Source organism: Pongo abelii, chromosome 6 (genome assembly GCF_028885655.2).
Source record: "Pongo abelii isolate AG06213 chromosome 6, NHGRI_mPonAbe1-v2.0_pri, whole genome shotgun sequence".
In the NCBI taxonomy this organism is placed as follows: Eukaryota; Metazoa; Chordata; class Mammalia; order Primates; family Hominidae; genus Pongo; species Pongo abelii.
In genome coordinates, this window is record NC_071991.2 from 141365691 (window position 1) to 141385420 (window position 19730).

General features: G+C 36.7%; 1 protein-coding gene and 1 long non-coding RNA gene across 9 annotated transcripts in view; one reads left to right on the plus strand and one right to left on the minus strand.

Annotated features, from left to right (window-relative positions):
• The window catches only part of TCAF1 (TRPM8 channel associated factor 1), a 51119-nt gene extending 33496 nt beyond the window's left edge, over positions 1–17623 (minus strand). Inside the window, exon 1 of one of the 8 annotated variants that reach the window (XM_009243355.4) lies at positions 17399–17623. The gene's annotated coding sequence lies outside the window, so the exon portion shown is untranslated. 8 annotated transcript variants of the gene reach the window in all.
• On the plus strand, positions 1158–14550 carry LOC129060508 (uncharacterized). Its single transcript, XR_008527295.2, has 3 exons — positions 1158–1341; positions 2296–2434; positions 12671–14550. It is a non-coding gene; the product is annotated as an uncharacterized LOC129060508 (long non-coding RNA).
• Positions 17624–19730: the final 2107 nt, after the last annotated feature.

A 19730-nucleotide genomic window follows, 5' to 3' on the forward strand; every position in this document is an offset into this window, starting at 1 on the left:
GCATACCTTTTAATCCTGACTGGGGTTTGAGTCCCACCCCAAGCCATACTCCCTTTCCCCATCTCCCTTCAACTCCCTTTCTCCAAATTGGATCATTAGGAACAAGTCATAAGGCCATGTAGATAGGTGAGCTCCGCGGCAGGTTTTATGTAAAGGAAATGGCAGGGAGATAAATCAAGAGAACCTGAATTCAGGATCCTGCCAAGTCAAGGACCACCTGAGAGACAGTGAGCATATCTTTTATCTTCTCCAGTGTTCAGATTTTTCAGCTAAATGAGGCGGGCTAGTGACTGGCACTCACTAAGTCCCTTCCGGGTCTGCAATGTCAGGACTAACAGCACCGCAAGTTAAAACTCTGTAATACTGAATCTCGTGCAAAAATTTTAAATTCAGAACAAAAACGCATATATTGGTTACCTAAAAATAAACATTAATAATAAAGGACAAAATATACAAGGTAAGGGATGCAAGCTAACTTACCTCTGAGGATGGGGGCGTGAAATTTGGTGGGGGGAAGGGGTTTTAACTGTTTTATTTCTTAGAAAGGGGGGTGGAGGAAGAGAGCGAGCACTGAAACAAAGGTGATAAAATGTCAGCATATAATAAATCTGTCATATTGTCTTCTGCGCGTAGCTTTGAAATATATTTCATAATAAAATATGTTGCTGGTTAGGTTCCTGGAGAAGAAATGCAGTATGAAACAAGTAAGAGACTGGTAGAAAGAAGCTGAAACAGAAACAGCAATGGAGAAAGCGCAGGCAACCCTCTTTGAAAGACATCTACCTCCCTGGACCCAAAACCCAAGGGGGTCTCAGGCCAAAAACGCGACCACTTTGGCAGCCCCGCGTGCACCCCCTCGGCCGCGTTCCCCAGGGACCACGACCCAGTGCCTCGTTCTCCCACCCGCACCTCAGCGGACTGCATCGGGAGCCGCCCCTGAATTAGTCCGTGAGCCCGGGCCTGCTCTGGTTCCCGAAACCAGCTTTGGACGAGACTCACCCTTTCGTCCAGCAATTTCCAGACCAGGCTACTTCGGAGTGGGGAGTCTTCCACAGAGATGTGGGAAGGCGCTGGGGCAGACGCCTTGGGGATTTGCAAATTGGTAGTGAACTGGCTGGGAGGAGGCGTGCGGGGGGAGGTGGGCTGCAGTGCAGACGGTTGGGGGGTGGGGGCGTCCCCGGGAGCTGATTGGCTGCCGCGGGTGGAGGCGGAGCTTGGCCGCGGCCCCCGGACCGCAGAGGCCCGGCTTTGTGTCAATTTCTACCCCAAGATGCCGCCCCAGATCCGGGATGGAGACCCAGGCGCCCGCCCTCAGAGTGCAGCAGGACGATTTGTTTCAAAGTAAATCGTTGAGACTGTTTATTAACAAGGGAGCGATGGATAAATAATGATGATCTCTGTGTAAAATAATATACAACTATTTCCAAGGATGGGTTAAATCTACTTATATATTGCCTCTATCTATATATTTATATATTCTTTTTTAAAATAAACATTTAACATAGTAAAAAACGTTCCATTTTGTGTAAAAAAAACTTCAAAACTGTTCATATGTACTTATATAAATACAGAAACTGTATGGAAGATAAACTATTAGAACCAGTTACTTCAGACAGCAAAGTGGATTATTTGTTATTTTTTTCTTGATACACCTCATTAGCGTTTCAATAGTCACACGTATTATTTTGTAATAAAAATAAATTTACTCAACTAAAAAACTACATAAAATATCCTCACCAAAGCAGCTGGCAGCGGCTTCTCTACAAATATGATTTCTCCCTGTGGAAAGGTTTCTTGAACTTTGTTGCTAGTTCTGATCCATGTTATTTGAGTGGAACAGGAGACTTGACCATGGAGCCAGGAACTGGCTTTATGCCTGACCAGGTCCTGCACTCGCATCTACTCATCTAACGTGGAGAGCTCAACTGTAAAACCTGGAGGAACCACTCATCTCTTTTTATGGCTGGTCCCCAGGGCCCCAGGGAGATTTGCATGGCCCCTGTCCTGTCTCCAGATTCCTCACCCCTCACTGCCATAGCCCCTGTTTGCTGGGTACCTAAGGAAGGGTTGTCTGGGACCAAACTGTTCTCAGGAAGAGACCATCACAAAGCTTTCTCCCCTACTACAAAAGTGTAGTGTCCAGAGTGGACCTTCCAGGGGAAGGTGGCTTCAGTGGTGAAAGGGACAGGGGTATGACATCCCATATAAATTAAGGGTTTCATTTCAATTGCCCCAACTACAGGAAGCATAGGTTAAGAACTGTATTTTATTCTTTCTATTCCCCACTTCACCTAGGTCACAAACAGGTGCTCTGTAATGTCCGCTGGATGGATGGATGAAATGGGGTAAGAAAGAAAATCCTTAGGATCATTCCTCAACAAAACAAACAGCAGCCTAACGCAGAAAATGGATCAAATTACAAACTTCCTGTGCTGTAAGTAAGTTTTCTCCTTCCTTCATGCTCTTTTAATGCTTCCTCAAATTTTACTTTTTTTTTTTTTTTTTTTGAGACAGGGTCTTGTGCTGGAGTGCAGTGAAGCGAGGCTCACTGCAACCTCGACCTCCCGGGCTCCATCGATCCGCCCACCTCAGCCTCCCCAGTAGTTGGGACTACAGATGTGCGCGCCATCATGCCCAGGGAGTTTTCGTATTTTTTTTTTTTTTGTAGAGATGAGGTCTCACTTTGTTGCCCAGACTGGTCTTGAAGTCCTGGGCTCAAGTGATCCTGCTGCTTCCGCTCCCAAAGTACTGGGATTACAGGCATAAGCCACCCTGACTGGCTGCTTCCTCAAATTTTGAGCTGGTTCTATCTCCTCTTCCTCAGTCTCAGACACCACATTACATGCTAAATTTTAAATCCTGGATCCTTTCTTATTTCTACTTCCCCTTGAGTTTGTTTTCCTTTCTAATGTTCTGCCTGGAGTAGCTCTGAGTAATGAAGACTGCCATGAAATCCTGAAAGTATTCAAATAACTTTTGAGATACTAAGTTTGGTAAATATTCTGAAACATGTGAATAAATGAACAATTAAAAATCCATATCAAAAATATTACGCAATTCTTTAAAATGAGCTCAATTCATACCTTGAGAAATTGTCTTAATGTACATTTTCAGCAATAAAAGTATGATCCTACTTTTTGCAGGGAAAAAATTCTATAATTGCATGTTTATGTTTAAGCACAGAAAACATAAGGACAAATTTGGCTACTTCAGGAAGTGGGGCGGGGGTTGAGCAGTAATTTTTTTCTTTAGACACTTTGTATTTTGAAAATGTTACAAGTATTTTGCAACGCAAAATAGGACTATTCAGTAATACCACTTTTAGGTGTGTACCCAATATACACATTTTCACTGAAGGACATGTACTGGAATCCTCAAAGCGTCACCATCCAATATAGTCTAAAACTGGAAACTACTCAAATCCTACCCTCCCTGCTTTCTCAGCTCTAATCCACCCTGCTCTCTATCAGCTGGGTACCATCAACAGTAGAATGTTTAAATAAATTGTGGCATGTTCACAATGAAATATGGTACAGCAATGAGAATGAATGATTTGCATTTTTCACAATATAGCTGAGTCTCACCAACATACTGTAGTGAACTAAGCCAGAAACAAGAGAGTACAGACTATATTGTTATATTTACATAAATATAAAAACAGGTGAAACTAATATTTGATATTAAGACTCAGAATGATATTTACTCTTGGGCCAGGTAGTGACTAGAGAGGAACACAAAGGAGACTTCTAGGTTACTGGTAATGTTCTCTTAATCAATTTAGGTGCTGGCCCAAGGTCGTGTTCAGTTTGTAAAAATGTATCAAGCTGTACATTTATGATATACTGATAAATAACCACACATGCAAATATCTAACTTTAATAAGGTGTTAAAAATAATGTTTTAGTTCTAGAAATGTAGATAAATGTCCCAAAACATACTACTGATGCAAACAACATATATACACAAAATATTATAAACTCATCAATGAGATGATAGGAAACTAAAGAGTACGCAAAGCCAGAAACGAACTAAAAGCAGGAAACATTGAAGGAAGCAAGCACGAAAGCTGGTTCTCACCACAATACTTCCACAAAGCCCTGGAGAATGTATGGGGAGTGACTCTATGGGGTTTCCAGCCTAGGATATTAAGACCAAGCTCACATAAAGAATATAATTAAAAATGACATCCCAGCACAAAGCTCACACACCAAAGGGGTATTCCAACAGGGTAAAGGTAAATAGGAAGTAAATTCATATCACAGAAGAAATCAATGCAATTTGCTTGTCTTGACCCTGCTGAAAGATGAAGGGGAAAAAGATAAATGAGAATGAATAACCACAAACCAGTTTTCCATATAGGTTTGCAATATTAATTCATGCTATGTCTGTGGATTGAAAAACCCTAAGCAAATAATTTGAGGTGCTCCCAATTTGCTAATGTATTCAATTGGAAGATGCACATACATATCTCTTCTAGAGAAATGTAACTTTAATGTATCTAGAAATAATTTCTGGGACAAAAATTCAGACAAAAGGAGAAGCTCACATTAATAATTTTTAAAATCACATAACACTCAGGAAACAAAGCAGAATGAAAGAGAGCCATTACAAACAAGAGAATCAGAAACAGGCAAAATTCAGTTATCAGAATTACTAGTCACAGAATATAGAATAGCCATGTTTTGTACATTTGAAAAATAAAATAGAAACTAGAAACTTGAACAGAAAAAACTGTATTTATAAAAAGAAGCAAATAAAAGTAGAAATAAAAAATAATTGAAATAAAATAGTTCAAAATAGAAATTTATTGAAGAGACTAAATAGAAGATTAAACAAAGTTGAAGAAAGAATTACTGAACTGGATCTGGAGTAGAGGAAATTATTCATAATTCAGTCTAAAATCAAAAAAAGATGGAAAATATGAAAAAAGACAGACAATATAGAGTGTATAGTGAGAAGACCTAAGAAACATCTGATCTGAGGTTCAAATAGATATAATAGAAAGATTCTGGGAGAGTTATTATTGAAAGAAATGATTGAATTTTCCAGAGATCTTGAAGGACACCGATCCTCAGATCCAGGGAGTCTAACAAATCCTAAAATGATAAAAACAAATACTCATCTAAATATTTGTAGTGAATTAAGAAGAGAAGACACCAAAGACATCTCAATTGGTTCAGCTTACACAATTCTGACTGAAAAATGAAAGTTGAGCAAACTCTCCACTTGATGGGATGCATCAAGATCAGATGTAGAAAACAGAAGAACTTTCAATGGAGATTTTAAACAAGTAAGATCAAGATTCTGAAGCATATCCTCAAAGAACTGTAACAGGAGAGGAAACATGGCTTTACCAGTATGATCCTGAAGACAAAGCAGCATCAAAGCAATGGCTACCAAGAGGCAGAAGTGGTCCAGTCAAAGCAAAAGCAGACTGGTCAAAAGCAAAGGCCATGGTGACAGTTTTTTGAGATGCTCAAGGTATTTCGCTTGTTGACTTTCTAGAAGACCAAAGAATGATAACATCTGCTTATTACTGTACTGCTCTGAGAAAGTCAGCCATAGCTTTAGCAGGAAAACACCCAGGAAAGCTTCAGCAGACAGTCCTCCTCCATGATGGCAATGACTTTACCCATTCCTCACATCAACTAAGGGCAATTCTGAAAGAGTTTCAATGGGGAATCATTAGACATCTACCTTAGAGTCCTGATTTGGCTCCTTCTGACTTCCTTTTGTTTCCTAATCTTAAAAAATCTGTGAAGGGCACCCATTTTTCTTTAGTTAATAATGTAAAAAGACTGCATCTACATGGCTAAATTCCCAGGACCTTCAGTTTCTTAGTGATGGACTAAATTGCTGTTATCACTGCTTACAAAAGTGTCTTGAACTTGAAGGGGCTTATGTTGCGGCAACATTTATTTTTCAAAAAATTTTTAATTCCATTATTTCCACAAACTTCTTGAAATTCCCTCGTATCTTTGGAATAATCCTCCCATTGGAAACAATAATAAAAGCTCAACAAAATATAGGAAACCAACTGAAGACTCGGAAAAGTAAACAACATAAACAGGACAAAAGGACTATAATCCTTGATGAACAGAAAACACAGGACATGAGTTGTATATTCGCTATTGCTTTTTACTTTGGGGCATTTTTCATTTTACAGTGCAGGGTTACTGAGGCTGAATAGGAAGTGTCAGTCTTACTGGTTCAAAACTATCAAACCAGGTGGAGCTCAAAGGGCAAAGTTTCAGACATGAAGAAACCAGACAAGTTAATCTAAAATTTTATATATGAATTCCCCTAATGTCACTGGCTGATTCCTAAGCTATGCATGCAATAGGAGAGACCTCAAGGCAACTTGTAGGAAATAGTGGCCAAAAAGCTAAACAGTTGAGCAGTCATTTCAGTGGTTATATTGTTCTGAGAAAAGCAATGGAGTTTATGCCCCAACAAAAAGAAACGTTCTTATAAACACTCCATGATTTCAGTGGACACATAAGAAAATCCCTGACATATGAAGAAAAAGCATATCTTATGGTTTAAGGACTATGTTCTCGGAGAAAGATCAAACCTTAAATGGGCTAGTCCTAACAAAGCCTAAAACTAATATTTGATAGCATCAAAGTAATCTGCTGGTACTTTATCTGCCCACTTCCCCAAAAAATCCTCTTGAAAGAAGATAACATCAATCAAAACCTTTATATTTTTTCATCCACAATGTTCTGCATTCAATCAAAAATTAAGAAAGCAGTTTAAAAAACAGAATAAATTGCCAATAACTCAAGAGAAACAACAGAAAATAGACACAGGCACAAGTGGTTCAGATACTTGAGTTCTTAGAGAACTTAAAACAACTGTGATTCATATGTTAAGAAATTATATAGAAACAAGGCTGTGGAATTTCAGCATAGAAATAAACTCATAAAAAAGTAAAATGAAAAATTAAAAAAGAAAAATAATAATAATTAAAATTGGTACTTAATAGATTGCTTTAATAGCATATTAGACACAAAAGACCAGAGAATTCGTGAAGTATAGCAAAGGTAAGTAGAAAGTATCCATACATAACATAAGAGGAAAGAAAACATGATACACAAAGAGATCAAAAGAAACAGAAAGAGTGTAACAGGATTACGAGACAGGGTGAAAAGTTGTGACATATGAGTAATCAGAGTCCCAGACGGAAAGGAAAGAGATAATAAAACAAGCAAAATGATATTAATTAATGATTTGGAAAACATCAAACTACAAGCCGAAGAAACTTTACATTCCCCAAGCAGAATAAACAGAAAGAAAACTACATTCAGACACATCACATTCAAACTGCTGAAAACCAAATTCATACAGAAAATCTGAAAAGCAGCCAGAGATAAAGGATACTTCTCATTTAAATGAACAAAAAATACAGCTAATTTTTCAAAAGAGTGATGAAAATGAGAACACAACAGAATTCCTAAAAGAAAAAAGAAAAAGAAAAATCTGCCAACCTAAAATTCTATACACAAGAAAAATATTCCTCAAAAATAAAGGCAATGTAAAGATAATTTTAGATATACTAAAGCTGAAAGAATTTTCCATTAGAATATAACAACTAAAACTAATTTTTTATGATTAAGGACAATTATTCCTCATAGAAGTACGGTGCTATAGAAGTTAATAGAGAACACTGAAAAGAGTAAATACATAGGCAAATATAAATGAATATTGACTATTTAAATAAACAAATATAATGCCTTATGGAATACAGAAGCATATAAAAAAACAGACAATAGTACAGCTGCAGGATGGAGATAAACTTAAAATTTTGCATTGAGAATACATAGAAGTAATAATTTAAGGTAGGTCATAATAAATCAATGAGATGAACTATAATATCTAAAGTAACCATTAAAATAATTTAAAAATTATAACTCAAAATATTGAAGAAAAATTAATAGAAAGTGTTGAATTCAAAAGAAATCAAGAAAAAAGAAAATAACAAGAAATGGAACAAAAAGAAAACTGTGCAAATTGGTAGACTTAAACCCAATTTTTTTTTTTTTTTTTTTTTGGAGGAGTGTCACTGTTGCCAGGCTAGAGTGCAGTTGTGAGATCTTGGCTCACTGCAACCTTGCTTAAACCCAATTTTTATAGATTGCATGTTTGTGTCCCTCCAAAATTTGTATGTTGAAATTCTAACCCCCAATGGAACGGTATTAGGAAGTGGGCCTTTCGGAGGTAATTAGATGTAGATGATGTCATGAGTGTGAAACACTCATAATGGGATTAGTATCTTTATAAGACGAGAATGAGACTAGAGCTCCCTCTCTTGGCCATGTGAAAATACAGTGAGAAAGGTAGCTGTCTATAAGCTAGGAGGCCAGCCCTCACCAGACATTAAATCTGCTGGTTTATCTTTAAATGTTTGTTGTTTAACTACCAGTCTATCACATTTGTGTCATAGCAGCCCAAAACGACTAAGATACCAACTATATAAATAATTATACTAAATATAAATGGATTAAAAATCCAATTAGAAAAAGAGTCCATTTAGAAGAGAAACATTGAAAGTGAAAGGATGGAAAAAGGTATACCATGCAAACATTAACCAAAAGAAAGCTATTATGGCTATATGTACAATGGGCAAAGTAAACATTACTGTCAACAAGTGTTACTATAGATATAAAACAAGTTTCATAATGATAAAAGGATCAATTTAGTATAGCAATACAGAAATTTTAAATTTGTATCCTTAATAACTTCAAAATTTATAAAGCAAAGTTGACAATAATAAAAGAAGTAATAGACAAGTCCACAAGCATAGTTGAAGATTTAAGTACATTTTTCTCAGTAATCTGATAAAACAAGTGCATAAAAATCAGTAAGGATATACATGATTTGAATAACGTAATTAACAAATTTGACCCTGTTGACACATATGGTACATATACACCTACCAACAACAGAATATACATGATTTTTAGTGCGTGTCAAACATTTTCTCAAATAAAACATATACTGGGCATGAAGCAAGTCTCAAGAAACTCAAAAAGATGTAGAATATATTCTCTGATCTTAATGGAATTAAACCAGAAATAAATAATTTTTATTTATTTATTTAATTAGAAAATTCCCACGTTTGGAAATTAAGGAGCACACTTCTGAACACCCCTTAGGTCAGAGAAGAAATCGCAATGGAAATTAGAAAATATTTTAACTAAATAATAATTAAAATACAATTTATCAAAATTTGCAGGAGGCAGCAAAAGCAATTACTTAATAAAGGAATTACTTAATATAGGAAAACTCTATAGCTCCAAATGCATACATTAGTAAAAGGGAAAGACTGAAAGTAAACTATTTCAAAATATTAGAAAAAGAATAACAAATTTAAAGTAAATCAGAGTATATAATAAACATAAAAGCAATAATCAAATTAAAAAAAATTAAAAATTCAGTAAAACCAAAAGTTGGTTTTAATGAACCAAACTAAAGAATGATCAATAAAGAGACACAGAGAGAGAATCCATTATAATTATCAAGGGACGTTATTGCAGTCCCAAAAGACATTAAAAATATAACAAAGTGATATTATGAATAATTATATGCCAATAAATTTAACAAACTCAGATGAATTTGCAAATTCTTTAAACAACATAATTTATCCAAAATGGCAAGAAAAAGCAGAAAATATAAATAATCCTATACATCAAAAAAATGTAGTCCAAAATCAAAAACATTCTGTAAAAAAGTTTAGTCCCAAAAGGATTTTTATAGTGAATTTTTCTAAACACTTGAGAAAAATATAATACTAATATCCTAAAACTTCTTCCAGAGAATAGTAAACAAAGAAACTCTTCCCACCTCATTTTTATTACACCCAGCATAACTTTGATAGCAAAATCTCGTAAGTACATTGTAAGAACAAAAACCTAGAGACGAATATTACTCAATAAACATAGATTCAAAAAGTCTAATGGTGTGAAATGCCTTTTCAATAAGTAGTTCTTGATTGATTAGATGTCTATATAAAAACCAATGAATCCTAACCCATACCTCATATCATATACAAAAAATAATCTGAGATAAATTATAAAACTAAATGTGAATGATAGAACATTAAGCATAGGGAATCTTTTTGTGACCTAGAGGTAGGCAAAATTCTCTTCAATACAACTCAAGTCCTAAGCATAAATGTTTGGATTTATTAACAATAAAAATTAGATATTATAAAAATTAAGTAAAGAGGTTCTTTTTATTAAAAGACATAATTACCAATGGGAAAAAGCAAGCCAAAGATTGGAAGAGGATATTTGCAAATTGCTGATACAAGAAAAAAGGTATATGCATATCCAGAATATAATTTAACATACTCACAAAATTAATTAAAAAAAGAAACCACCCCTTTACCCCCAAATAGACAAAATACATGTGCAGCTGCATCACAAAATATGGTATTCAAATGGCCAATAAACATACAAAAAGATGCTTAATTAGTCATCAAAGTAATGCAAATTAAAACCATAATAAGATACCTATATCCATTCCACATGGCTAAAATTAATTATAGTGACAATATCAAATTGTGATGAGGATCTGGAGCTGATGAACTTATATATATTTCTGATGGGAACATAAACCGATACAGCTATGTGGCAAAACTGTTGGACATTATTTAGGCTGACCAGATGGATGTTCATGAGAAGTAAGTTTTTATGTCTACCAAAGATATGTTGAAATGAGATTTATTTGTAATAGCCAGAAACACTGGAAAAAATCAACGTCCATCAACAGTAGAATGGATAAATAATTTGTGATATACTTATATAATACTATAGAAAAAAAGTGCTGCTATATGCCACTATATGGAAGAATCTCATTGACCTAAAGCTGCATAAAACAAACACAAAAGGATACCTATTTATGACTCAATTTATGTGAAGATCAAGATTGGACCAATGTATCATGACAGAGGTCTGAATAGTGGTTTTTTTTTGAGAGTGAAAATTACCTAGAGTAGGGAAAAACAAAGTCTTCTGAGGTGCTGTAAATATTCTATATCCTGATCGGACCATACACATATATAAAATTCATTGATCTGTACACTTATTATTTGTAAACTTTACTCTATGTATATTATAACTCAGGGTTTTTTTTGTAAAAAGAAAAATCTGTAAACACATATTGGTAAACACATATTTAATACACTGATGGTATTAAATAACAATAAACATTTGATACTTGCGGGGTAAGAGACAAGGAACTAAGGATCAATTTAACTTAAGTATGCTAAATTAAATCTGTTATAAAACTAGTTAAACATCTTAAAAATTAGGAATTATATGCATTAAACCTATTATAAAATTAAAACATCAGAACTAAGACATGTAACTTCCAAATAAAAGAAAGAAAAAAATGGTCAAAGAAAGAAGGAAAAAAACGGGCAGGGGGGGAGGGGCGGGGAAAGAAACATAAAAGGCAGGAAAAAAAAAGCAAATAATAAGATGGTAGAAATAAATCTAATTTTGTATTACTAATCACAATAAATATACATGGATAATTCAATGACAAGTTATAAATTGTCAAACAATATTTTAAAAATCCAGACTTTTAAAAAATCCAAATAAGTTTACTACATATATACTTAAAACAGATTCTGAAGATTTAGAGTCAAACGATAAAAGAGAGAGAAATGAGCCAAAACCCAGAGAAACCTTGATTTGATCTTTGAAAAAAAAATACGATTTTAAAACAGAAAACATTAATAGGTATCATAATGTAAGGTCCCTACATTATGAGAAAATGTTCAATTTACAACAATTCACTGATAACATGGCTTCAAAATATATGGAGCAAAAATATATAGATTTATGAGAAATTATCAAATCCACCATCATAGTGAGAATATTTAACATACCTGTTTCTGTAATTGAAAACTCAAGCAAATAAAAAATTAAAGATATGTAAGATTGGGTTGTATAATTAAAATAGTTGATACATAGAACATCATGTAATTACAGACTACACATTCTTTTTATGCACACAAAGAAAATTTACTGGGTTTTAAAGCTAGCTTCAGTGAATTTAAAAGAATTGGTACCATGCAATCTCTGACTACAATATAAATTAGGCAACTATAACTACAAGATAACAAAAGAAACTTCATATGGCCAAATGGAATTTAAAAGGTACATTTATAAAAAATTCATGTCTCAAAGAACAGACTATAAGGACAATTATAAATAATTAAAGCTACATGGTCAAAAATAATCGTATCAAAACTTGTCAGATGTAGCTAAAAAGTAGTGATAGAAATGTATAGCTTTAAAAGCTTACATAGGAAGAAAAGCTCAAAATTAATGAGCTAAGCATATAATTTAAAAGCTTAAAAAATAAATCACAGAAAAAATTCAAAGAAAGAAGGAAGTAATAAAATAAGTAAAAATTAGAAAAAGACATAAAGCTTTTATGTTGGTGTTTGAGAAACTAATAAAGTAGACCATGTTCTGGAAAAATTAAAACAAAAAGAGAAAATGTACACATATTAATAATGAAAAAGTGGCCATATCAATAGATAATGGAAAGATTTATAAACAGAATGAGAGGATATTATAAACAATTTTATTTTATTAATCTTGAATATATTATATATATTCATATATATACACTTGATCCTTGAATAATGCAGGTTTGAACTGCCTTGGTCTGGATTTTCTTCTGTCTCTGCCACCCCAGACAGCAACACCAACCCCTCCCTTCCTCCTCATCCTCAGCCTACTCAATGTGAAGATGACAAGGAAGACCTTCATGATGATTCACTTTTACTTAATGAAGGGTAAATATGTTTTCTCTTCCTTATGATTTTCTTAATAACATTTTCTTTTTCTCTAGTTAAGAATATAATACATATATAAAATATGTGTTAATCAACTGCTTATGTTACTGGTAAGACTTCCACTTATTAGTAGGCTATTAGTATTGAGTTTTGTAGGACTCAAATGTTATATACAAATTTTCAATTCTGAGGGGGGTCAGTATCCCAACTGCTGCATTGTTCAATGGTCAAATGTATTTATATATATTGAATAAACATATACATGTGTGTATACTAATACATTCATGTATATGTGAAATTGTTAAATATCTTGGAAAATACAATTTACCAAAACTGACTCCATAGGAAAACCTAAATAGTTCTATAATCATTAAAATCTTCTGAAAAAATACACTCCAAACACAGATGATTTTACAGGTGATTCAAGGAAATATTCAAGGACTAGATAATCCCAATCTTGCACAAATTCTTCCAAAGAATAGCATAAGGGAGAATACTATTCATATTATTTTATGATAATAGCAGCATCAGAAAAGGATAGTACAGAAAAGTATAATTACATGCCAATCTTAAATCACACATATATAAATATCCAATGTTTACCTTTTGTATCTATAGCCACATACAGAAGTTACCACATATTTACCAGGAAAGGTTTATTCCAAGAATACAAAATTGGTTTAATATCAGAAATTAAATACTATACTTTACTATGTTGTTAATATAGTTAAAGGAAAAAAAAGTATATATATTCTCAACAGCTACAGAAAAAGCATTTGAAAAAACATCCATTTATAATAAAAGTGCTTACCAAAAGAAGAACGGAATTTTCTTATGATGGGGAAGACGTTTACAGAGTAACTATAGCAAATGTCATTTTTAAGTTGACATAATGAAATATTTCTCATTATTATCTTAAGGACAAAACAAGATGCCCTTTATTACTTTTATTCAACAGTGTACTGGAGCTCCTAGTCATTGTCATTGTCATAAGACAGAAAAATGAAATTAAAGGCATGAGAATTAGAAAGGAATAAACAAAATTATCATTATTTTCAGATGATAGATTGCCTATGTAGCAAATCTGAAAGAAGCTACAGGTAAATTTAGAATTATTAATTTTCTCAAGTTTGATTGATATATAATATATAAAAGACAACTGAATTTCTGTATGCCAGCAACAATAAGCTACAAAATATAACTTTTACAAAAGAAAATACTTACAATGGCAGTAAAAATATAACGTGCCTAGAAATTTAACAAAAACTGAGCCACAAGAAAACAATAAAAAATAGTATAAAACACTGAAGATGACCTAAATAGTATCATATACCACGTTCATTGAGGAAAAGAGCCAATGTCTTAGAAATAATTTCTGCCCAAAATGATTTATAGAGTGCAATGGTTTGAATGTGTCCCTCAAAAAGCAGGTGTTCAAAACTTAATCCGCAATGCAACTGTGTTGATAGGTGGGCTTAATGAGGCCATCAGGCCATGACGGCAGAGTGAATGAATTAATGCCTCACTGTAGGAGTGAGTCCATTATAAAAGGCAGCATTCACCCTCCTTTTACTCTCTCTCTTTCACCCCTTCTCTGCCTTTATGCCATGGAATGACACAGTAAGAAGGCTCTTGCCAGATGCCAGCCACTCATTCTTGGACTTCCCAGCCTCCAGAACTGTGAGCTGATAAATTTTTGTTCCTTATACATTACTCAGTCTCAGGTATTCTGCTACAGTAGCGCAAAAAAGACTAAGACACAGAGTTGATCCAATATCAATCAGAATTCCAACAGGTTTATTTGCTTGTTTGTTTCTTGTTTTGTAGAACTTGATAAGTTTATTTAAATATTTATATGGAAGGTCAAAGGTCCAAGTAAAGCTAAAACACTCTTAAAGAAGAAGAAACAGGTGATAGAGCTTTTCCTACCAAATTTCAAGGCTTTTAATAAAACTATAGTGGTTAAAAATTATTTAGTATTGAGGCAGAGTTAGACAAATAGAAAATAAGAATGGAGGCTTAAAACAAATTCATGCTTATATGGAAATCCTGATTCATGCAAATCACTGGTGCTGGGGCAACAGATTATCCATATGGAATAAAAAACATAAAAATCAGTTTCCATGTGCATTAAGACTAATTGCCAAAGGCAAAACCATAACACTTTTAGAAAACGACACACTAAAATTAATCTATGATCTTGAGAAAACAATTATTAAACAAGAAAAGCTATAAAAGAAAGTACTACTAACTTGAAATTAAATTCAAAACTTAGATTCATTGATAGAAACAGAGAAAGAAACAGACATAAAGACATACAGAGAAAAGAAACCTCAAAAGCAAATGGGAAAGATGTCTGTGGCATATATAGCTAACAATTATTGCTTCGTACCCAGATTATATAAAGAGAGCATTCCAATGAGTCAATAAAAAAGGTAAACAATCCAATACAAAAATGAATAAGAGACAGGAATCAGAATTTCACAAAGAGAAAGCACTGATCAACATATAAAAAATCAATCTCATTAGTTATGGAAAATGCTGATTAAAATCACAGTTAAATGCTATTTCATACCTGCCAGACCGACAAAAAATGTAATTTTACAAGACTAAGCTATGACAAGTATGTAGAGCAACAAGAATGCTCATCCACAGCTGGAGGGAGTGCAAACTGGTTTAACACTTTGGAAACAGTTTAGAAATGACCCAATAAAATTGAATATACATAAATCTTATAACTCAGCAATTCTACTCCCAGCTATATACTCTAGGGAAGCTCCCACACAAGTGTACTTGAATATTAGAGGACATGGGCAGGCTTTAAAGTGGCCCCGATAATCCCTGCCTCCAGGTGTTCATGTCCTCGTGTCACCCCCTTCCCTTCAGTGTGAGTTGGGCCTAGGGACTCACTTCTAATGAATATAAAATGGCAAAAATAATGGGATGTCGCTTCTGAGGTTGCAAAAAGAATCTGACTTCTGTCTTTCTCTTTTTCTCTGTGGGAGCCTTCACTCTGCGGGGAGTAAGCTGCCATGTTGCAACCATTCTTTATACAGAGGCCCATGTGGCAAAGAACTGATGTGTCCAGCCAGGGTCAGTGAGGCCAATCGGCCTGCCAGCAGTCAGGTGAGTAAGCCTGGGGGAGGTCCTCGACCCTACGCCTAGCCTTGAGATGACTGAGGCCCAGTCAACACCTTGATTGTTGATACAGCTTGTGAGAGACCCTGAGTCAGAGACTCCCAGCTAAGCCCCTCCTGGATTCCTGATCACAGAAACTGTAAGATAGGAGGTAAAAGGACTTGTCTTATTTGTTCGCTTTGGTTTGAAGCTGCTAGGTGTTGGGGTAATTTGTTACATAGCTTATAGATAAATCATACACCTCCAAAACTAGAAACAATCCAATGTCCATCAGCAGTAGAACGGATAAATTATGTGCATTTACACCTTAAACGACGAAAATGGAAGGAAGCATGAAAGATGAATCTATAAAACTTAAGAATACGTACAGGATAATGTCATTGATATAAAAGTACAAAATTGAGAAAGCCAACACATATGTTTTAGGAATACACACACAAATATGGTAAAACTAAAAAGAAAAGCAAGGGAATCATTAAGACAAAAATCACGAAAGATGTCACATCTCAGAGAATGGAGGAGAATGGGCATCAGTTTGGACTCATGGGCTTCTAAGGTACTGTGACGCCCTATTTCTTGACCCAAGGAGATGGTCAGGCATTCGTTTCATTATTTTTTAGACCATTCTGAGATGTTTCATGTACTTTTTATTCAACATTTTAAAAACAAAGTATTGAAACCAATTCATCAACAAATCACTAGTTTGGAGGATGAAAGTGATGGACCGATGGTTGGCTGGTCAGCTAGACAGACACATTCTGTCCTTTACGTCTAGTTCGAGCTGTACTTCTTCTAAATTTCCATGATTATCCAATTGGCAAAGATCTTTTTCTCCTGTACTTAAGGCCTTCCGTTGCAGGTTGGGCCAAACTAGCGGCCAGCTCTCGGCTGTTTACCAGGGAACTGTATCATCCAGCACATGCTGCTTCAGGCCAAATGCATTCCAGACTAACATTCTGCCTGAATCCCCGCGCCGCTCTCACAGCCACCTCTCCCCAGGTCCCTTCCCCCACCACAAACCCACACCGCGCCCGTGGGCGCCTAGAGCACTGAGGTGGATGAGAACTTCCACCTGGGCTTAATGGAGACAAGCTAGCCTAGAAGAACGCAAGGCCCCAGCAGGCGAGATCAAATCGCCTCTAGGGTTCCTGCTAGCTCAGATCTTAATGGCTCCTTGCGGAGCAAAAAACAAATCCTACAAAAATTGTGGGGGGGGGGGTGGTCATCGCCTCCTGCCCAGCAGAGGGCATAACAATGCGGCGAGAATGAAATAGGGACCCAGCTGCAGAGAAAAATCATCAACGGGGTAGAGACGAAGGAAGGGATCCTCGGTGGAACGGCTCTATCACCCGGGGGCGCGCGCAGAGGCAGCAATCCACGCCCGGCCCTCCCCAGACGCTAAGCATCGCACACCGCGCACCGCTCCCCGCCCCGGACACTAACCCGGGGCCCAGGCCTCGGTCACCGTGGGCCTCTCCTGGTCCAGAGTCTACGCTGAACCCCACTCACTGTTTGCCCCGCTGTTCCCTGCAGCGCGGGTTCGGGGCAGTAGCAACCTGCTAGGAGCGGGAGGCGGTTGTTCCCAAGAGGAAGCAGTTTCTCCGCCCAGGAGGCACAGGGCGCCGGGCTCGAAACAGCAGGACTTGGAAAGTCGTAGGCGGAGACTGCGGGGGCGGGGGGTGGCGAGGAGGGGCCTTCCAGGGAGCTGACTGGTCGACGCGGACGGGGGCGGGACTTGGCCGGCGTCGTCCCTCCCCTAGACCTCAGAGGCCCTGCCCCCAGATGTGGCTCCAAATCCCGGATGCAGGCCTAGACGCCAGCCCAGGAGTACAGGGAGCGAATTGTTAAGAACAAAACAAAACAAAAGAAAAGAAAAGTGAGACTACTTCTGAACAAGTGAGGGCCTTGTTAAATAGCGAGAGATGTTTATATAAAATAATGCACGACTATTTTTAAGGACGAGTGAAATCTATCGGTTCTAGATATATGTTTTAATTAAAAAAGCAAGTTGTATTAAAATGGAAAGTAGGATCTTTCTTTTTCTTTCTTTCTTTCTTTCTTTCTTTCTTTCTCTTTCTTTTCTTTCTTTCTTTCTTTTTCTTTTCTTTCTTCCTTTCCTTTCCTTTCTTTCCTTTCTTTTCTTCAGGGGGTGGCTCTGGTTCTGCCACCCAGGCTGGAGTGCAGTGGTGCAATCACAGCTCACTGCAGCTTCAACCTCCCAGGCTCAAGCGATCCTTCTACCTCAGTGGCTGGGACCACAAGTGCGCCGCCACCACGCCCAGCTAACTTTTTGATTTTTTGTTAGAGACGGGGTTTTATTTTGTTGCCCAGGCTGGTCTCGAACGCCAGGGCTTAAGCGATCCTCCCGCCTCGGCCTCCCAAAGAGCTGGGATCACGGGCCTGAGCCACCGCACCAGCTTTAGCATTACATTCGTGTATGAAGAAGACATGCTGCATGTGCTTCTATAAGAGGCGGGGCTAACGGTGGAGAAATCGTCTATTGATTCTTACCTTCACAACCACTGAATTGTTTTTTTAAAAATCACGTAAATTGTTTTTATAAGTTTGATAAAACAGTAAGGCGTTGAGAATGTTACTAACCAATCAACAGATGACAGATACTGGGCATGAGGGAGGAAAGAAAGAAAGGAGTAGCAGGGAAAAAGCCTGGACTTTGAAGCCAACACATCCTCTGCTTACAAGTTGGGGAGTGTATTCATTGCTAAGGCTGCTGTGATAAATTTTCACACATTTAGTGGCTTTAAACAACACAGATTTACTACTGTCTTCCAGGACTGTAGGTCCTGGAAGTCCAGCACAGGTCTCACTGGGCTATCATCCAGGTGTAGGCAGGGATGTGTTTCTCTTTGCAGGATCTAGGGACAAATCTATTTTCCTTGCTTTTTCCGGCTTCCAGAGGCTCCCGTATTCCCTGGCTTGCAGCCCTTTCCTTCATCTTCAAAGTCAGCAATCTCATGGCTCCAGCCTCTGCTTCTGTGTCACATCTCCTTCTTTGAGTCTCCTGCTTCCTTCTTTCACTTAGAAGGACCCTGTGATTACATTGTGCCTATCCAGATAATCTAGATAATTTCCCATCTCAAGGTCAGCTAATTAGCAGCCTTCATTCTGTCTGCAACCTTAATTCTCCCTTGCCATGTAGCATTGCATATCACAAATTCTGGGAATTAGGATCTGGACATCTGTATTAATCCATTTTCACCCTGCAGATACAGACATTCCTGAGACTGGGCAATTTACAAAAGAAAGAGGTTTAATTGGACTCACAGTTTCACATGGCTGGGGAGGCCTCACAATCATGGCAGAAGGCAAGGAGGAGCAAGTCACATCTTACGGGGATGGCGGCAGGCAAAGAGACAGCTTGTTTAGGGAAACTCCCATTTTTAAAACCATCAGATCTCCTGCGACCTCTCCACTATCATGAGAACAGTTCGGGAAAGACCCACCCCCATGATTCAATCATCGCCCACCAGATCCCACCCATAACACGTGGGAATTATGGGAGCTACAAGATGAGATTTGGGTGGGGGCACAGAGCCAAACCATATCAACATCTTTAGGGAGCCATTTTTCTGCCTATCACAGAGTGCTTGTTAACTTCTATCTTAGTGTTTTCATCTGTAACATTGGGGATAATAATTGTCTCTACTGCATGGAATTTTTATGAAGATTAAATGACTTAATACAGATAAAGCTCTTAAAGCAGTGTCTGGCACATGGAAAACCCTATGTGAATGTTCACCATTACCAGAGAATG